The sequence below is a fragment of the Orcinus orca genome, chromosome 14 (genome assembly GCF_937001465.1).
Source record: "Orcinus orca chromosome 14, mOrcOrc1.1, whole genome shotgun sequence".
Lineage (NCBI taxonomy): Eukaryota > Metazoa > Chordata > Mammalia > Artiodactyla > Delphinidae > Orcinus > Orcinus orca.
In genome coordinates this window covers 16140269-16155073 of record NC_064572.1, presented here as the reverse complement: position 1 = coordinate 16155073, position 14805 = coordinate 16140269, and the positions used below count along the sequence as shown (strand labels likewise).

The following is a 14805-nucleotide window of genomic DNA, read 5'->3' as shown; positions in this document are numbered from 1 at the left end:
ACAAAAGAATATATGCTTTCTACAAAAATTTTAAATATTTGATACTAACATGTTAGGCTGGATTCCAGAATCACTTGCCTTATTCTAAGAAATTTCAACATTACAGTTGTCAGTGAAAGAAAGTAATAGTCATCAGATTCTCTAGGTATAATTTCAATTCCAGGAACCTTCTGAATGGCTATAAAATAGGTTTTAAACTTTTTATCATCTCCTTGTTCTTACAAAGCATCCCACAAATAGCAGGTATCAAGACTTTGGAGAGACCACTGATTGGAAATTACAAGTCAGCGTTTCTAACATACTACCTCATAAGAAAAAGTTATTTGTGAATTTACGCTTTTCATTAAAACATTTGAAAACATTTGATTTGGAAATTCAATACTTAGTTTTCTTCCCAATACTTTTTCTTTTCTCTTCTTCTTTTTTTAAAACTTATTTTATTGAAGTATAGTTGATTTACAATGTTGTGTTAATTTCTGCTCTACAGCAAAGGGATTCAGTGATACATATATACACATTCTTTTTCATATTCCTTTCCATTATGGTGTATCACAGGATATTGCATATAGTTCCCTGTGCTATACAGTTGCTTATCCATCCCATATATAATAGTTTACATCTGCTAATCCCAAACTCCCAATCCATCTCTTCCCCACCCCCCGTCACCCTCGGCAACCACAAGTCTGTTCTCTGCATCAATGAGTCTGTTTCTGTTTCGTTATTTTCTCTTCTTTTAATACAAAGTATATGTATTGAAATTTTTTTCACGAAATTCCATATGGATGCCCCCAAATCCTATCTAATTTACCCAAGTACCTACCACACAAATATCACACATACATAATTAAGTGAAAAAAGGTGAGAAGCATATACCCGGCTAGCCAGAGTTAAGAAAAGCTAAGGGACCCAAAATAGGCAGAGTGGAGAAGGATACTCCTTCCCATCACATGCAGTGTGTCTTCAGGTCACGAATGTCTATTATTTCTGACTTTTATTAGAAGTATATCCTTTTATAAAGTGGATTTCCTTCCTTTGTACAATTTTTAAAACAGATTTTCCCCCTCAACAGATCAGCTTCAAACTTTTTAAAACATTTTCCTAACATATAATTATCATCTTCCAAAGATCCAAAAGTGCTGTCAATGTGACTGAAATCAGAACGTAAATATTTTATAAACAGCTGTCAAATCTCAACTGGCAGAAAACAAAAACCCCCCGAATTACTGTAATCTAACCACGAGGCTACATCATTTAATTGACAGATAAGACATTTTTTGAGCTTCCGTTTTCCCATCAGCATTTTAATACATTTGCATGGTGTGCCATCCTGGATCGTCCCTGTGACAACTGACTTGGAAGATGGAATTAACTCTGAAGCTCTCTAAGGGAGAAGCCTAGCACAGTAATTGAACTCAGTTTCATGGAACATTTTTCACACTCACTGTATTTGGAATGTCTGTTACTAACAGGGACTAAATATTGGCATCATGGGAATATTATGTTGGCCACTGGAAAAAAAGGCAGCTTTGCTCTTAGTAGTTCGATAATTTATTATTTCATTCTTTTGGGCCTTCATTCAACAAACACTTCCAATCATCTATGTGCCAGGCTTAACTAATAAATCTACGTAAGATCCAAAGAACTGGGCTCTGTCACCCATCACCATAGATCAGAAATGCCACTAGTGCCGATACCAAAAGTGGTCCCTCCCAAGGATTTACCGCTATTTTCTGTGTGCACTGTTGTCTGTCCCTGTTCTCAGAATTTGTTTTTTCATTTTTTTTTTTTTTTTTTTCTTTCCAGTCTAGAGCAATAAACCCATCGGGGACATCTGTAAGCACTGTTTAATTTCTTTTGGGATATTTTGCCTAAGGCATTTTTTGACTCTACATTCATTCATTCAATAAATATTTACTAAGCTTCTTGCAGGGAACAGGCATCTTTATAGGTATTGCGGTTCAGGCAGTGAGGAAAAGAGACCAGAGAGGCCCTGCCCTCAAGGAGCTTAGACCATACAACAAACCATAAACACATGTCAGAATTCTTCATGTCTTGCCTAAATCCCTTAAGCTATACAAATAAGTACTTTTTCTATATGGGGGTATTTTAATATGCCTTAAAAATAAAACTTCTAAGTTTTTTTTTTTTTTAATACTTTATTTATTTATTTGGCTGCGTCGGGTCTTAGTTGCAGCACACGGGATCTTTGTTGTAGCATGCGGGGTCTAGTTCCCTGACCAGGGATCGAACCCGGGTCTGCTGCACTGCAAGCACGGAGTCTCAGCCACTGGACCACCCGGGAAGTCCCTAAAACTTCTAGTTTTTAAATGGAGTTAAACTTGGAATAGTGCTCATTTAGAGACAGTGGTTAGGGAAGATTTGCAGCTGAGATCTCAATGGGAAACTTCAGGGACAGAACCCTGCAAGCCAGGGGACTGCCGTGCCAGGGCCCTAGGGAGACAAGAACACAAAGGAACAGAATGAAAGACAGGGCCACTGGTGTTGAGGAAGCAGGGAGAAAAGGCACAAGTAGAAGCCTGATTGTATCAGATAGGTAAGACGTGGTCATGTGTTTGGGTTCTACTCTAAATGCAGAGAAAGGAGTTGAAGGGTTTTGAGCAGGTCTCAGGAGAATAACAAGCTCTGATCTAGTTTCCCCAGACACTGGTCTTGCACACAGAAGGGATTTTGGTGTGGCAAGAATAGAAGCCAGGAGACCACCAGGAAGCTTACACAGTTGTCCTGGCAAGAGAGAATGATGACTTGGAGCAGGGTTGTAACAGAAGATACAGAAAGAAATTAAGAATTTCAGGATGTATTTGAAATAAAGGACAGCAAAAGGAAAATAACTGATAACTCTTTAGTTTAATGGCCAAAAAGAAAAAAGTTGACTTTAGTAGACACAGCATTTCCCTGCATTAGCAATGGACATCCAACAAGGTAAGTTATTATTTTATATTAAGAGAATATCAGAATATCATACACCCTCCATTTACAAACAAAGAGCAAAGGTCCAGAGAGGTGAAGGAGCTTTTTTGAGCCTCCAAAGAGCTGGCTGTCACCTGCATTTCCCATCTCCTAGTTTCCAGCCCAGGGACTTTTCCATTATCCAGCACTTCCTCCCCCGACTCAGCTCAGTACCTTATTCAATATCTTGCATGTCTTTCTTTGGAAAGGAATTTTAGTATATAATTTATCTTTTTCCTGCATTTTTTTCTGAGCCTACTGAGTGAAGTAATAGACACTGTTAGAAGGAAAGTATTTAATATTAGGACAGTAGCTTAAAAGCTTAGTTTTGGTGGCCATATTTAGACCATTAGTCCTAAACTTTTATTTCAAAAGAACAAAAAGCAAAATAAAAAACTTGGAATTCGTATTTCTTTCACCTGCTTTCATAGGCAATTTCAATTCATCCTGATTCCCCCAAACCAGAGTTTTTTCTTTTTCTTTTTTTTTTTTGCGATACGCGGGCCTCTCACTGTTGTGGCCTCTCCCGTTGCGGAGCACAGGCTCCGGACACGCAGGGTCAGCAGCCATGGCTCACGGGCCCAGCGCTCTGCGGTACGTGGGATCTTCCCAGACCGGGGCACGAACCCGTGTCCCCTGCATCGGCAGGTGGACTCTCAACCACTGCGCCACCAGGGAAGCCCCTCTTTCCTTTTATTTAAAAATATGGAATAGCCCCAGTTCACTTAGTTTTATAAATGGATAATCTAGTGGAATTTCTGTATTATTGAAGGACATGCAAAGGATTAGTGCACTGATGATGCCACAAAAACAGTACAGGCTCCTGGCATCATAATGCCAGGACCAGCACTGACGTAGCAGAGTACCGGGAAGGGCACCTAACAGGTCCAAGTTCAAACCTTGCCTTTGACACTTACTATCATAGGACAAAGTTGTTACATCTCAAAGCATCAGTTTCCTCACTGTAAAATGGGGATCATAATACTTACCCGGATGGCACTACTGTGAAGACTAAATAAGGTATAGAAATACTTACCTAGCATCATGACCAGATATGAATGCTAGAATCAGCTAAGTCTGCATTTGACTCCGAGTATCAGAAGACCTAACAAGCTTGTGTAAGGGATTTATTTGTCTCCTACAACAGGAAATGTAATGGTAGCTTCACTAGAGCTTAAGAGTGTCATCAAGGTGTCAAGCTCCTTTTACCTTTCTGCTCCAATATCCCTGGTTGTGGCTTTTGTCCTTGTGATTACAAGATGGGGGCTGTGCTTTGTATTAATCATGTTTTTATTTTCTGTATTTTATGATGTTTTGACATCTTAAAAGTTGCTGACCGGGGAGAAACTGTCCGTCCCAAGACTAGCCAATTCTTAGAAATAGCAAAGGGTTTGGCCTGGAGCACATCTTTCGCATGGAAACCAAACAATCCTGAGTCTATAGTCCCATCCACCTTCTTATCTAACTCACACACCAAGTCAATATTTCCCCTGCCTAAATCAACACACTGCCAAGTACCAGGCAACCAGAGACCACCCTTGCAGCCCAGGGCCCACCGACATTATTCTAACTGGCCAATCCTAATCTGTTTACCCTGCCCTGCCTCTCCTTTCCTGAGGAAACTCCCAAGAAAGACACTGACCTAGACTTTCTCCTCATTTCTGTTTTCTGCCCCTTGACCAGACCTGGTCTTCCTCAGATGGCCTTTCATGGAGTGCCCCCTTCTCTCGGGAAATGCAAGTAATAAATTCTTCTTCCAGTGACACTGACTTCTCTGTGTCATCACTCAGTCACTTTCATAAATTAAGACCCTGCAGCTACAAATTTTAGAACTACTTTTCAGGTAGAAAGATGGGGCAATAACAAAGGAAAATGTTCCAAAAATATTCTCCTCTTGAAGCTCTGCTCTTTTATTTCAGGAAGGGAATTAATTCAGGAAGGGAAACCCTCCCCAGGGCCCATCACTCAGAACTCATTAGCCAGAAACGGGTCATGTGGCTGCAGCAAAGGAGTCTGGGAAGTCTTATTGTCCTTCAAAACTTCAGGAATTTTTAAGAAAGGAATAGGGGAGAATGTATATTGGGTAGGCTATCTGCACTGTCTGCTGAATAGAAAAAGTATTATGAACAATAACATTTAAAAAGGATTGAGCTTTTTCACAATGTTGCTCTTTCTTCATACTTACGATCGGATTTTGTACAGGATTCCAAATAAGGCGATATAAATAATCAAAAGATAATATTTAAGCTATGAATTAGACAAGCTATAAGGTCCTATATTTGCTAAAACGGCAAACATTTTCCACTATTTAAAAAACCCTCACATTACTACAGTTAAGATACAATACGGTTTTGAAATAAAATCAACTTATTTCATATTTCAACAAATTCCTTCATTGTAATTTTGAATCTGATGAACAAATTAGTAAAAAAAAGTACCTTTACTGAGACACAAAAAGTTGAGCATGACTTATTTATATTAAGATGCACACAGTAACAATTATAAATTGTACTGAAAAACACCAACCTAGAAATTCCTATTCTTCATTAACCTCTGCTCACAGATCAAGCCATCAGCCCCCTTTTTAAAGCAAAGAACTCAACTCAAAAAAAGATCTTACCTTACAGTACCTTAGTGGAAGTTCTGAATGTCATGTATTTCGTCTCTAATCAGGAAACAGGTGCTAGAAGACAACAAGAAAATAGGATTTATACTAAGCCAGGACCCTGGAAAAGGGAAAGTCACTAGGTTACACACAATGATTTCTAAAAATGTAAGAACATCACAGAATTTTCTAGAAAGTGACTTCAAAGATCATGGTGCCCAACCGCCTCTCGTAACTGATGAGGACACAGGTGGTCAGAGAGTTAAGGCACCTGTTATTGGCAAAAGAAACACATCTATTGACTTCGGATGAAAGGCTCTTTCTGTAGTTCCACTCCTCATACCTGCCAAAGCTCCAGTCACAGTGAAAGGACATAAAGTAAGAAGAGAAAAAAAAAAAAAGTTGCTCATCCCTTAATTTTACATGTTAGTGATGGTGCGTTCCTTTTTCAGTAAATGACTTAGCGCTGTCGACTTTCAAAGAGAAGTCACAGGAATGACCCTTAGAAGTTCCAGTCCACTATCTTCTCCCAGACACTACTGGAAGTATATACATACCATTATCTTATGATTGGTTCAATTCTCACACAGAGATAGGATCAAATCTTTATAAATTGAATTATAATTGACATACAATATTAGATTAGTTTCAGGTGTGCAACACAGTGATTTGACATTTGTACACATTATGAAACGATCATCACAATAAATCTAGAGACCACCTGTCACCATACAAAGTTGTTACAATATACTGACCATATTCCCCATGCTGTACATTACATCATTCTGACTTATTTTACAGTTGGAAGTTTGATCCTCTTAATCCCCTTCACTTATTTCACCTGTTCCCCCATCCCTCTCCCCTCTTGCCACCACCAGTTTGTTCTCTGTATCTATGAGTCTGTTTGTGTTTTATTTTGTCCATTTGGTTTTTACATTTTGCATATTAAGTGAAATCATACAGTATTTGTTTTATTCTCTCTGGCTTATTTCACTTAGCGTAGTATCCTCTAGGTATACCTATGTTGTCACAAACGGCAAGATTTTATTCTTTTTTATGGCTGAGTAATATTCCAGAATACCACCTTTTTATCCATTCGTTTATCAATACACACGTCAGTGGCTGCCATATCTTGGTTATTGTAAATAATGCTGCAATGAACATAGGGGTGCATATATCTTTTCAAATTAGTGTTTTTGTTTTCTCCATATAAAAACCCAGAAGTAGAATTGCTGAATCATATGGTAGTTCTACTTTTACTTTTTTAAGGAACCTCCATACTGTTTTCCATAGTGGCTGCACCAATTTACATTCCCACCAACAGTGTACGAGGGGCTCCCTTTTCTCCACATCCTCGCCAACACTTGTTTTTCTTGTCTTTTTTTTTTTTTTTTTTTTTTGCAGTACGCAGGCCTCTCACTGTTGTGGCCTCTCCCGTTGCGGAGCACAGGCCCCAGACACGTAGGCTCAGCAGCCATGGCTCACGGGCCCAGCCGCTCCGCGGCATGTGGGATCTTCCCGGACTGGGGCACAAACCCGTGTCCCCTGCATCGGCAGGCAGACTCTCAACCACTGCGCCACCATGGAAGCCCCTTGTCTTTTTGATAACAGTCGTTCTGACAGGTGTGAAGTGGTATCTCACTGTAGTTTTGATTTGCTTTTACCTTATGAGTAATGGTGTTGAGAATCTTTTCATATGCCTGTTGGCCACCTGTATACCTTCTTTGGAAAACTGTATCTGCAGGTCTTCTGTCCATTTTTAAATTTTATTTTATTTTATTTTTTGCGGTACGTGGGCCTCTCACTGTTGTGGCCTCTCCCGCCGCGGAGCACAGGCTCCGGACGCGCAGGCTCAGCGGCCATGGCTCACGGGCCCAGCCGGACCACGGCAGGAACCCGTATCCCCTGCATCGGCAGGCGGACTCTCAACCACTGCGCCACCAGGGAAGACCGCCTCTGTCCATTTTTTAATCGGGTTGTTGGTGTTCTTTTTTTGACATTCAGTTGTATAAGTTTTTAAAATATATTTTGGATTTCAGTCCCTTGTCAAATACATTGTTTGCAGATACCTTGGGATATAATCAAATCTTAAAGAAAATACCCTAACCCCTCTTTGGACACTGATATTCACATTTTAAAGTGTACAGAGCCAGACATTTGGGCCAGAATCTTAGAAGAGCATCTCTCTTAGAAGGTTGATCCAGAGAAGGAAAAAGGCACCAAGTTCCATGAGAGGAGGAGGGAAGTGTGTTCTTGTGAGGGATGTCCTTGAGGACAGAGCATCCGTCTGGAAGGAACAGTAAGTGCTACAGGAGAACTTGAGGATGAGACCTGATAAGATATTACTGGATTTTTCAAAGGAGGACTTTGCAGTTTCTAGAGAGGTGAAGGGTAAGTCAGATGACAGGAGGATGAGAAGAGGCTGCGAGGTGAGAAGTAGAGGGATCCTAGGGGCATGTGCAGGGGGATTTCCTCAGCAAGAATGCAAGGAACTCCTCTGAGAGTCTGTGACAGGATAAACCCAGAGGTGGAGAAATGTTTGATTAATAATTTAAAGATAGAGTTTTACTTTACATGTCTTTTTTAAAAAAAGTATCAACCTGCAAAGGATTGGGAAAAAAGAAAAGAAAAAAAAGTCATTGGTCCTTCACAGCTGGAGAAGCAGTATCTCAGGGAACATCAGCCACTTTCCTGGCTCAAAACCACTCATCCCCCGACGCCCAGAGCCTCTCCCTCTACTACTGCTCACAGCACTGGAACTATCAATCAAGGGACCCTCTCCTCCTTTTGGCAAAAGGCGGGCACCTGACTCAAGCGAGGCCTCTCAGATTGCTCCTCCCTTGGGGGTCCTAGTCTGAGAAGTGTGTCCTAAGGAAGGAAGTGGCTGGAGCCATTCTTTCATGAGAGCCATTCACTTTATGCGTGGGGAAACTGAGGCTGAGGGTGTGAGTGAGCAGAGGTCACTTGAATCCAGGCTGTCTCTTTCCACTCATTGCCCTGCTCCTTTTAGATACAAGCATCTCCTTAGGAAATAGTATCTCTACAATGGGAACTTCAGGAGAAAATTCAACGGTGTATTAAACACCCATTCCTACCAGAGGAAGTGATGGGTAAGTCATCAAACAAGGAAAATCAACCTTGTTGCCAAAAAAATGCAATCCATAAAAGTCTAAAATAAAGAAAGTATAATCAAGGAAGTCTACCAAAAACCAATATGGAGGCCTCTTTAATACTGATTTCTGTCTCTCCTCTCTATCTAACAAATAGACGTTTTCTGCCATACGGGGCATGCCAGTGAGCCTAGAATTCATCTTTCACCATAGACTCCTTATCGAATCTAACGACTTAAAGGGCAAGTGCTCAGTGAATTCCACTAAGCACGTGCCGGTCTTTTCACAGTAACTTACTAAGTGTCTTGCACCTAGTAGTTGCTCAATATGTCTTTGTTATATGGGTTTTATCATTAAAATTAATAAATATCCAGGACACACTTGTCTAATTTACAATTAAGAGTGTCCCAACATGCCTACATATTGAGATTCACATAACTGAAAATAAGCAAATACATATCTCTCAATAATAAAAATTAAGTGGCACGATTAATGACAAAAGAAACGAACACCATTCAGTCATTAACGTGTCTGCTAATAAAAAGACCTTATTCGCTAAATGAATTGGAGAACAATAAATAAGACTGAACACCCTGAAGTTTATCTAAGTTTCTCTAGATTAGATTCAGCAAAGCATTCATTTTGAAAACCAGCAAGGGAACTGGCTTTCATCCTAGCTTCACATTCACTCTATTGCAAATTAATTGCACATGACATTCATTTAGGGGTAAGCTTCAAATCTCTCAGTATAACTGACAGGTTCTTCCAAATCCCAGTAAACATGGTTCAAAAGGTTTCATAATCAAAATATAATTGGCGATTCTAGAGATCATTGTTGTAATTATGCAGTTAGCCAAATAATGAGGAAAACAAAGCCAGAGACAGAATAACTTCTAGTATTTGGTGGAAATTAGACCCCAAACTCTCAGGGAGGACAACGTATCTTTAGTCTTTTAACCTCCTTATCTGATAACAAGTGCTTTGACAAAGTTGAGCCTGACAGCCTATTTCATGGGAATAGGATAAATATAGTTCCAAAAATGTATATATTATGCTAGGTCTGGTTTGCATTCAGTTCTTATCCAAAAACAGCATTCACTAAATATCTTTGCTCATTCAGATTTGCATTTTTATTTGTTCCCTTCAGAGCCCATCTTCTCTTTTTTATCCACACCATCTAGAGAGGGAGAGACAGAACTAACGAAAACATGCAACAGTTCTTACGAATAAACTCATTCATTCCTTTGTAACGGAAGGAAAACAAAAATCACAGCAGGTGAAAGAGGGTGAGAGAATAAGTGTTGTTTCCTGTGTGCCAGACTGGTATTACTCCCAATTTGCAGAGGCGGCTCAGGGATCAAATAACTGTCTCCAAGTTGACCAGTTAAGGAACTAGCTTAGATCCTTTCCATTTCAAATTCCATTTAATAATAGTAGGAACAACAATAGCAACAACAAACATTTACTGAATGCTCTCCATATTCCAGGCGCTATTCCAAGCCCTTGACATACACCCAATCATTTCATCATCACAGCCCTATCTATTGCTACCCGCATTTTATAGATAAAGAAACAGATGCTTGCTTGCTCTGTGTAGAACCACAGCTCTACAGGGATTGTCGAGAGAAAACTTGGTGCTGCTTCATGTTTTTCCATTTACCATTATCCTCCTCTCTCTATCCTCCTTGTTTTACTTCATCTTGCTTATGAAATGAACACAACTCCTGGTCTGAATGAGTAGAGAGGTTCCTTTGGTCCATCAATCACTACAAGGATTCTGGGAAGTCATTTGGCTGTTTTGGTCAATAGGCCTTGCTCAGAGCAGCACAACAAGCGTTCCTGGTGGACACCAAGTGTTCTAAGATAGGCCCTACCTGGGCATTCCTGAGAGCACAACACTGTGGGAGGGAGGAGACCGCAAATGGGAATGGCATTTTGGAGCTAAAGAAAATCATCCACTTTGGGAGTTTTTTTTTTTCAATCAGTGAGTATTGTATCACCACTGACTTCAGCGTGGAGACAAACAATGTTGCCTGCCACAACAGTAAACAAAGGATATTGTGGCCATCAAGCCATCAGCCCGCTGCAGCTGTCCCCTGACTGTGCACCCTGAGGGGATTCAGGATGGAGAAAAGCAAGACACTGGCCCTAGATAGTTAAGATGCACATCAAAGGAATGGTTTCAATGAGTCTAGATTCTTGCATCTTCCTATACATAGAAAAATGCTAAATTCATTAACTTGACATGTCTGTTTTTCTTTAATTAACAGTAATCTTTTGATGTTCCGACTACCTAGCTATTTTGCAAAAACTCTTTTGTATCCCGGCTCCTCCCTCACCTCTTCAGAGCAATCCCTCAGAGGCTGTCACCTAGGCTTAAGTATGTCTGCCGAATAAAACGTAATCCTCAATTTTTAGCTCGTGCATTTTTTTCAGTCGACAAGTATCTAAGGAGACACTGCAAACCCAGAATGAGATCCAGTGGGCCAGGCTGGCAGACGGGGAGCACAGTTTCAGAAGTCTTCCAGGCAGGTTCCACACTTGTTATCAAGACGGCAGCCAACTTGGTGGTTCATATAAGCTGACAAGACCTCAGCCAGTGGTTGGGAACGTGGGCAAGATTCAGTATTTTGGGGTGAGTGGACTGGTAATGGTGGAGCAGATCAGATCATTAAGTCCCTTACCTTCACAGGAGGTGTGCTGGCGAGGCAGTGGATGGCATCTACATTTAAATTAGAATGAGGAGAGCAAACCAGGATTTGGGGAAGATAAACTACAAACTGTCTCTTGCCAAGGCCTACCCCAGATCTCTTGTTGGTTCTCCCAGAAACTAACAGAAGGGGATGAATCTCCTCATTTACTGCACAGAGACTGGGCAGACCTGAGACCCGCAGTCTGCTAGTTTTCAATTCTTACCACAACCTGAGCCTGAGGCCTGCAGGAGTGGATACTGAGACTCCTATAAAGTCTCATTAGGCCAAGAGTTCTAGAAATTCGAGGCACTATCAACAGACAATTAAGGGAAAAGTATTGTTCTCCATTTCAATTTTGACAGAGTCTTAATGGGAGAAGGAAACAGTACCCCCATTCATGGAAAAGGACCGCTTGTCAATCCAGTTTGAGCAAACCTAATCTCGTACTGCTGAGGTAAAAGTTGGAGGCTAACTTCAGCTAGACACACAAAACAGGGTGAAGAGTATTCCCCCAATTTTGTAATTTCACTTTTTGCTCTGTGGACACAGAAAAGTGACTGAAAGGAACTTAACCAATAATATGAATGCTTGTTGGTTAGTTCTTTCTGTAATTAGATGTGAGTTTTGTGTTCTATATTTTAATTGGTTTTATAATTCTGAAAAAAAAAGTATTTAACAACTAATTCGTATTTCTACAGCGCCAGTTAAAGAACAGAAACTTGATGACATTTAACATCTGAGGTTTAAACAGCTCTTTCAACACTAAAGCTATTTTAAAAGTAAAACTTTTTAAAAGATAGTTTTAAATGTAACCCTTTAGAAAGATATATGCATATATATATATATTGCATAAAATGTTAACCATAAAGACATTTTAACAATTTAATGAAATAACGCATGACTTTATAAAATCAGACTTTAAAGATTATGACTGCTGGCTGGAAAAGGCAGTTAAATGTCACTTCAATTTATTGCTTTTACTAAAAGATGCACTGAAAACTCAGAAAGCAGAAACTTAGCATAAAGTGAAACATACACAACTTTAGTATCCTACAGTATCCTATGCCTATTTTTCTCCCTGTTATGGACTAAACTGTGTCTTCCTCAAAGTCATAATAAGTTGAAGCCCTAACCCCCAAGGTCATAGGGTTGGGCCCTCATCCAATAGGACTGTGTCTTTATAAGAAGAGGAGGATGATACCCAGTGCTCTCGAGAACAAGCTCTCTCTTGCTCTCTCTCTACCGCCACCCCCCATGCATAGAAGAAAGGCCCCACGAGGACACACTGAGAAGGCACTCTCTGCAAGCCAAGGACAGAGCCCTCCCCAGAAACCAACGCTGCTGGCACCTTGATCTTGGCCCATCGGCCTCCAGTTTAAGCTTAATCTGGTCTTTTGCTATAGCAGCCCTAGAAGACTAAGACACTCCCAATTTTCTATTCAGTCCTACAGTGAACAAAAGCCTTCGGAAGATTATGTCTAGCTTTATCTGTAGGTTTGGCTTTTATTTTTCTTTAAAATCATAGAATGTTGAAGCTGAAAAGAATTAAAGAATCACTTAGCCCAAGTCCTACCATTTCTAAATTTTGTCCTTGTCTTCCAAGTGGTGGATTTAAAATAAAATATGACCTTTGAGTAGAACATGTATGATGACAGAAGAGAAATATCCCTGTTTGCTAACTAACACCTTTCGGTATAAGGATAAAAAACAAACAAGCACATTTCAAAACCACAGCTCCTTTCATAACAATTAATTTGAAGGCAACTCATACCACTGGATATTCTGTGGGACCTATTATCTGAATGAGAGGGTGAAAGAGTAATTTACTGCATGTGATTCACCATAATATTTCTTAAACTGGTAAGACAGGGTGATCAGAAAGTAGTTAATCTGTATTACTGGTAGAAATGAGGCGAGAAGAGGGGCCATGGGTTACAAACTTTCACTTTTCCTTTTATCCAGAAAAACTATTATTTTCTACCTTTTTATTCATAGTGGAGATAGAGTTATTTATGAGTTGATACATGCACTTGTGAGTAAGTTTAGGAGACTAACTTATTTACAATTCTAAGGAACCTATGGAAACAGAGTGGGAAGAATCCTAAGGGGCAGGAAGCCATGTTGTTCACCCTGCTTCTGTTATTCATTTTCTGTTCTTAGGTCTTAATCTCTGTCAGCCTGAATTCTAGGCAGCCTAGCAACTTAGAAACAGAATTAAATGACCATTCCTGTATAACAATACATAATAAAACGCTTTTCTTTTTTTCTAAGTTATAAAGTTATTACTCACTCACTTATTAAGCTCACTTAATAAACCAAACAATACTTAGTTACATAAAAGGAAAAAAAAGATTTCGTCTTCCTCCCATTCTCACTCCCAAATTTAATCCCTTGAATGTTTACAGTTTGATGTTTATCATTACATGTGGTTTCACTTTTCATTCAAACTTACGCATTTCCTTTACTGTTATCCTGCCATTTATATTATTACGCATATTCCCTTCTCACTAAACAATACAGCACAAATTCCTCATCCATCCCAGTGGATCTAACACACGCTTTGTAAGAGCTGATGAACCCGCCTCAGCATGGATGTGCCACAATTTATTCAATTCCTTTTACTGTTTATGAGAACAGGATTGTTTCCTTTTATCTATTACAAACAATTTAGCAATAATGATCCTTTGTCTCTGTACATGTATGTTAATTTTTATAGTTATATATTCCTAAAACTATAACTTATAGGTCCTAGGATCATCACATTTATTTTAGTAGGAAATGCTATTCACTTATCAAAAATATTTAGCAATTTGTTTCCCACTTTCCTCACTGTAATTGGATATTATCTCTGTCTATCTACTGATCAATAGGTAAGTCTATCTGATTTTTGGCAAGAAAAACAGTGTTCTCAGCAGCATCTCTTTATTATCTGTTGGTTCTCAGAGGCAGTCTTGTACCAAGGGCAGACTGGAAACAACCTTTAGCCAATGTTCCAATGCTGTGTCATAAAAGGGAAATAATCCTTGGAAAAATATATTTCAGGAAAACAACAAGAACTACTATTCAGAGAAAGGATTTTTAAAGGCTTGTGTTGTATCAAGTGAAAATGAGTAAACACTCCTTTCAGTAAGTTGCTCTACATGGAAAAACACAGGAATCAGAGAAACACCTTAAAGGACCACTAACAAATTTGCAGTCTAAGATCTGTCCTTGGTAATGAGACAGCCAAACTCATCAATTACACTTTGGAATTCATTAGATGATGAAGAATTAGTAATCATATTAGCTCAGTTTAAAACGTCTAAGGCAGATATGTTTTTAAAAGTTTAATAATAATAAAGGCATATTTTTCTGTATGCCTAGAATTTGCTTGTTCGGAGAATAAAGTTTTTCTTTCTTTCTTTCTTTCCCCCCAATTTTTACTCTTCAT

General features: G+C 39.4%; 1 protein-coding gene across 1 annotated transcript in view; it reads right to left on the bottom strand.

Annotated features, from left to right (window-relative positions):
- CHRM3 (cholinergic receptor muscarinic 3) overlaps positions 1 to 14805 on the bottom strand; it is a 526415-nt gene that overhangs the window by 279527 nt on the left and 232083 nt on the right. The window contains exon 3 of the mRNA XM_033412960.2: positions 5588 to 5650. The gene's annotated coding sequence lies outside the window, so the exon portion shown is untranslated. The remainder of the gene's footprint in view (positions 1 to 5587; positions 5651 to 14805) is intronic.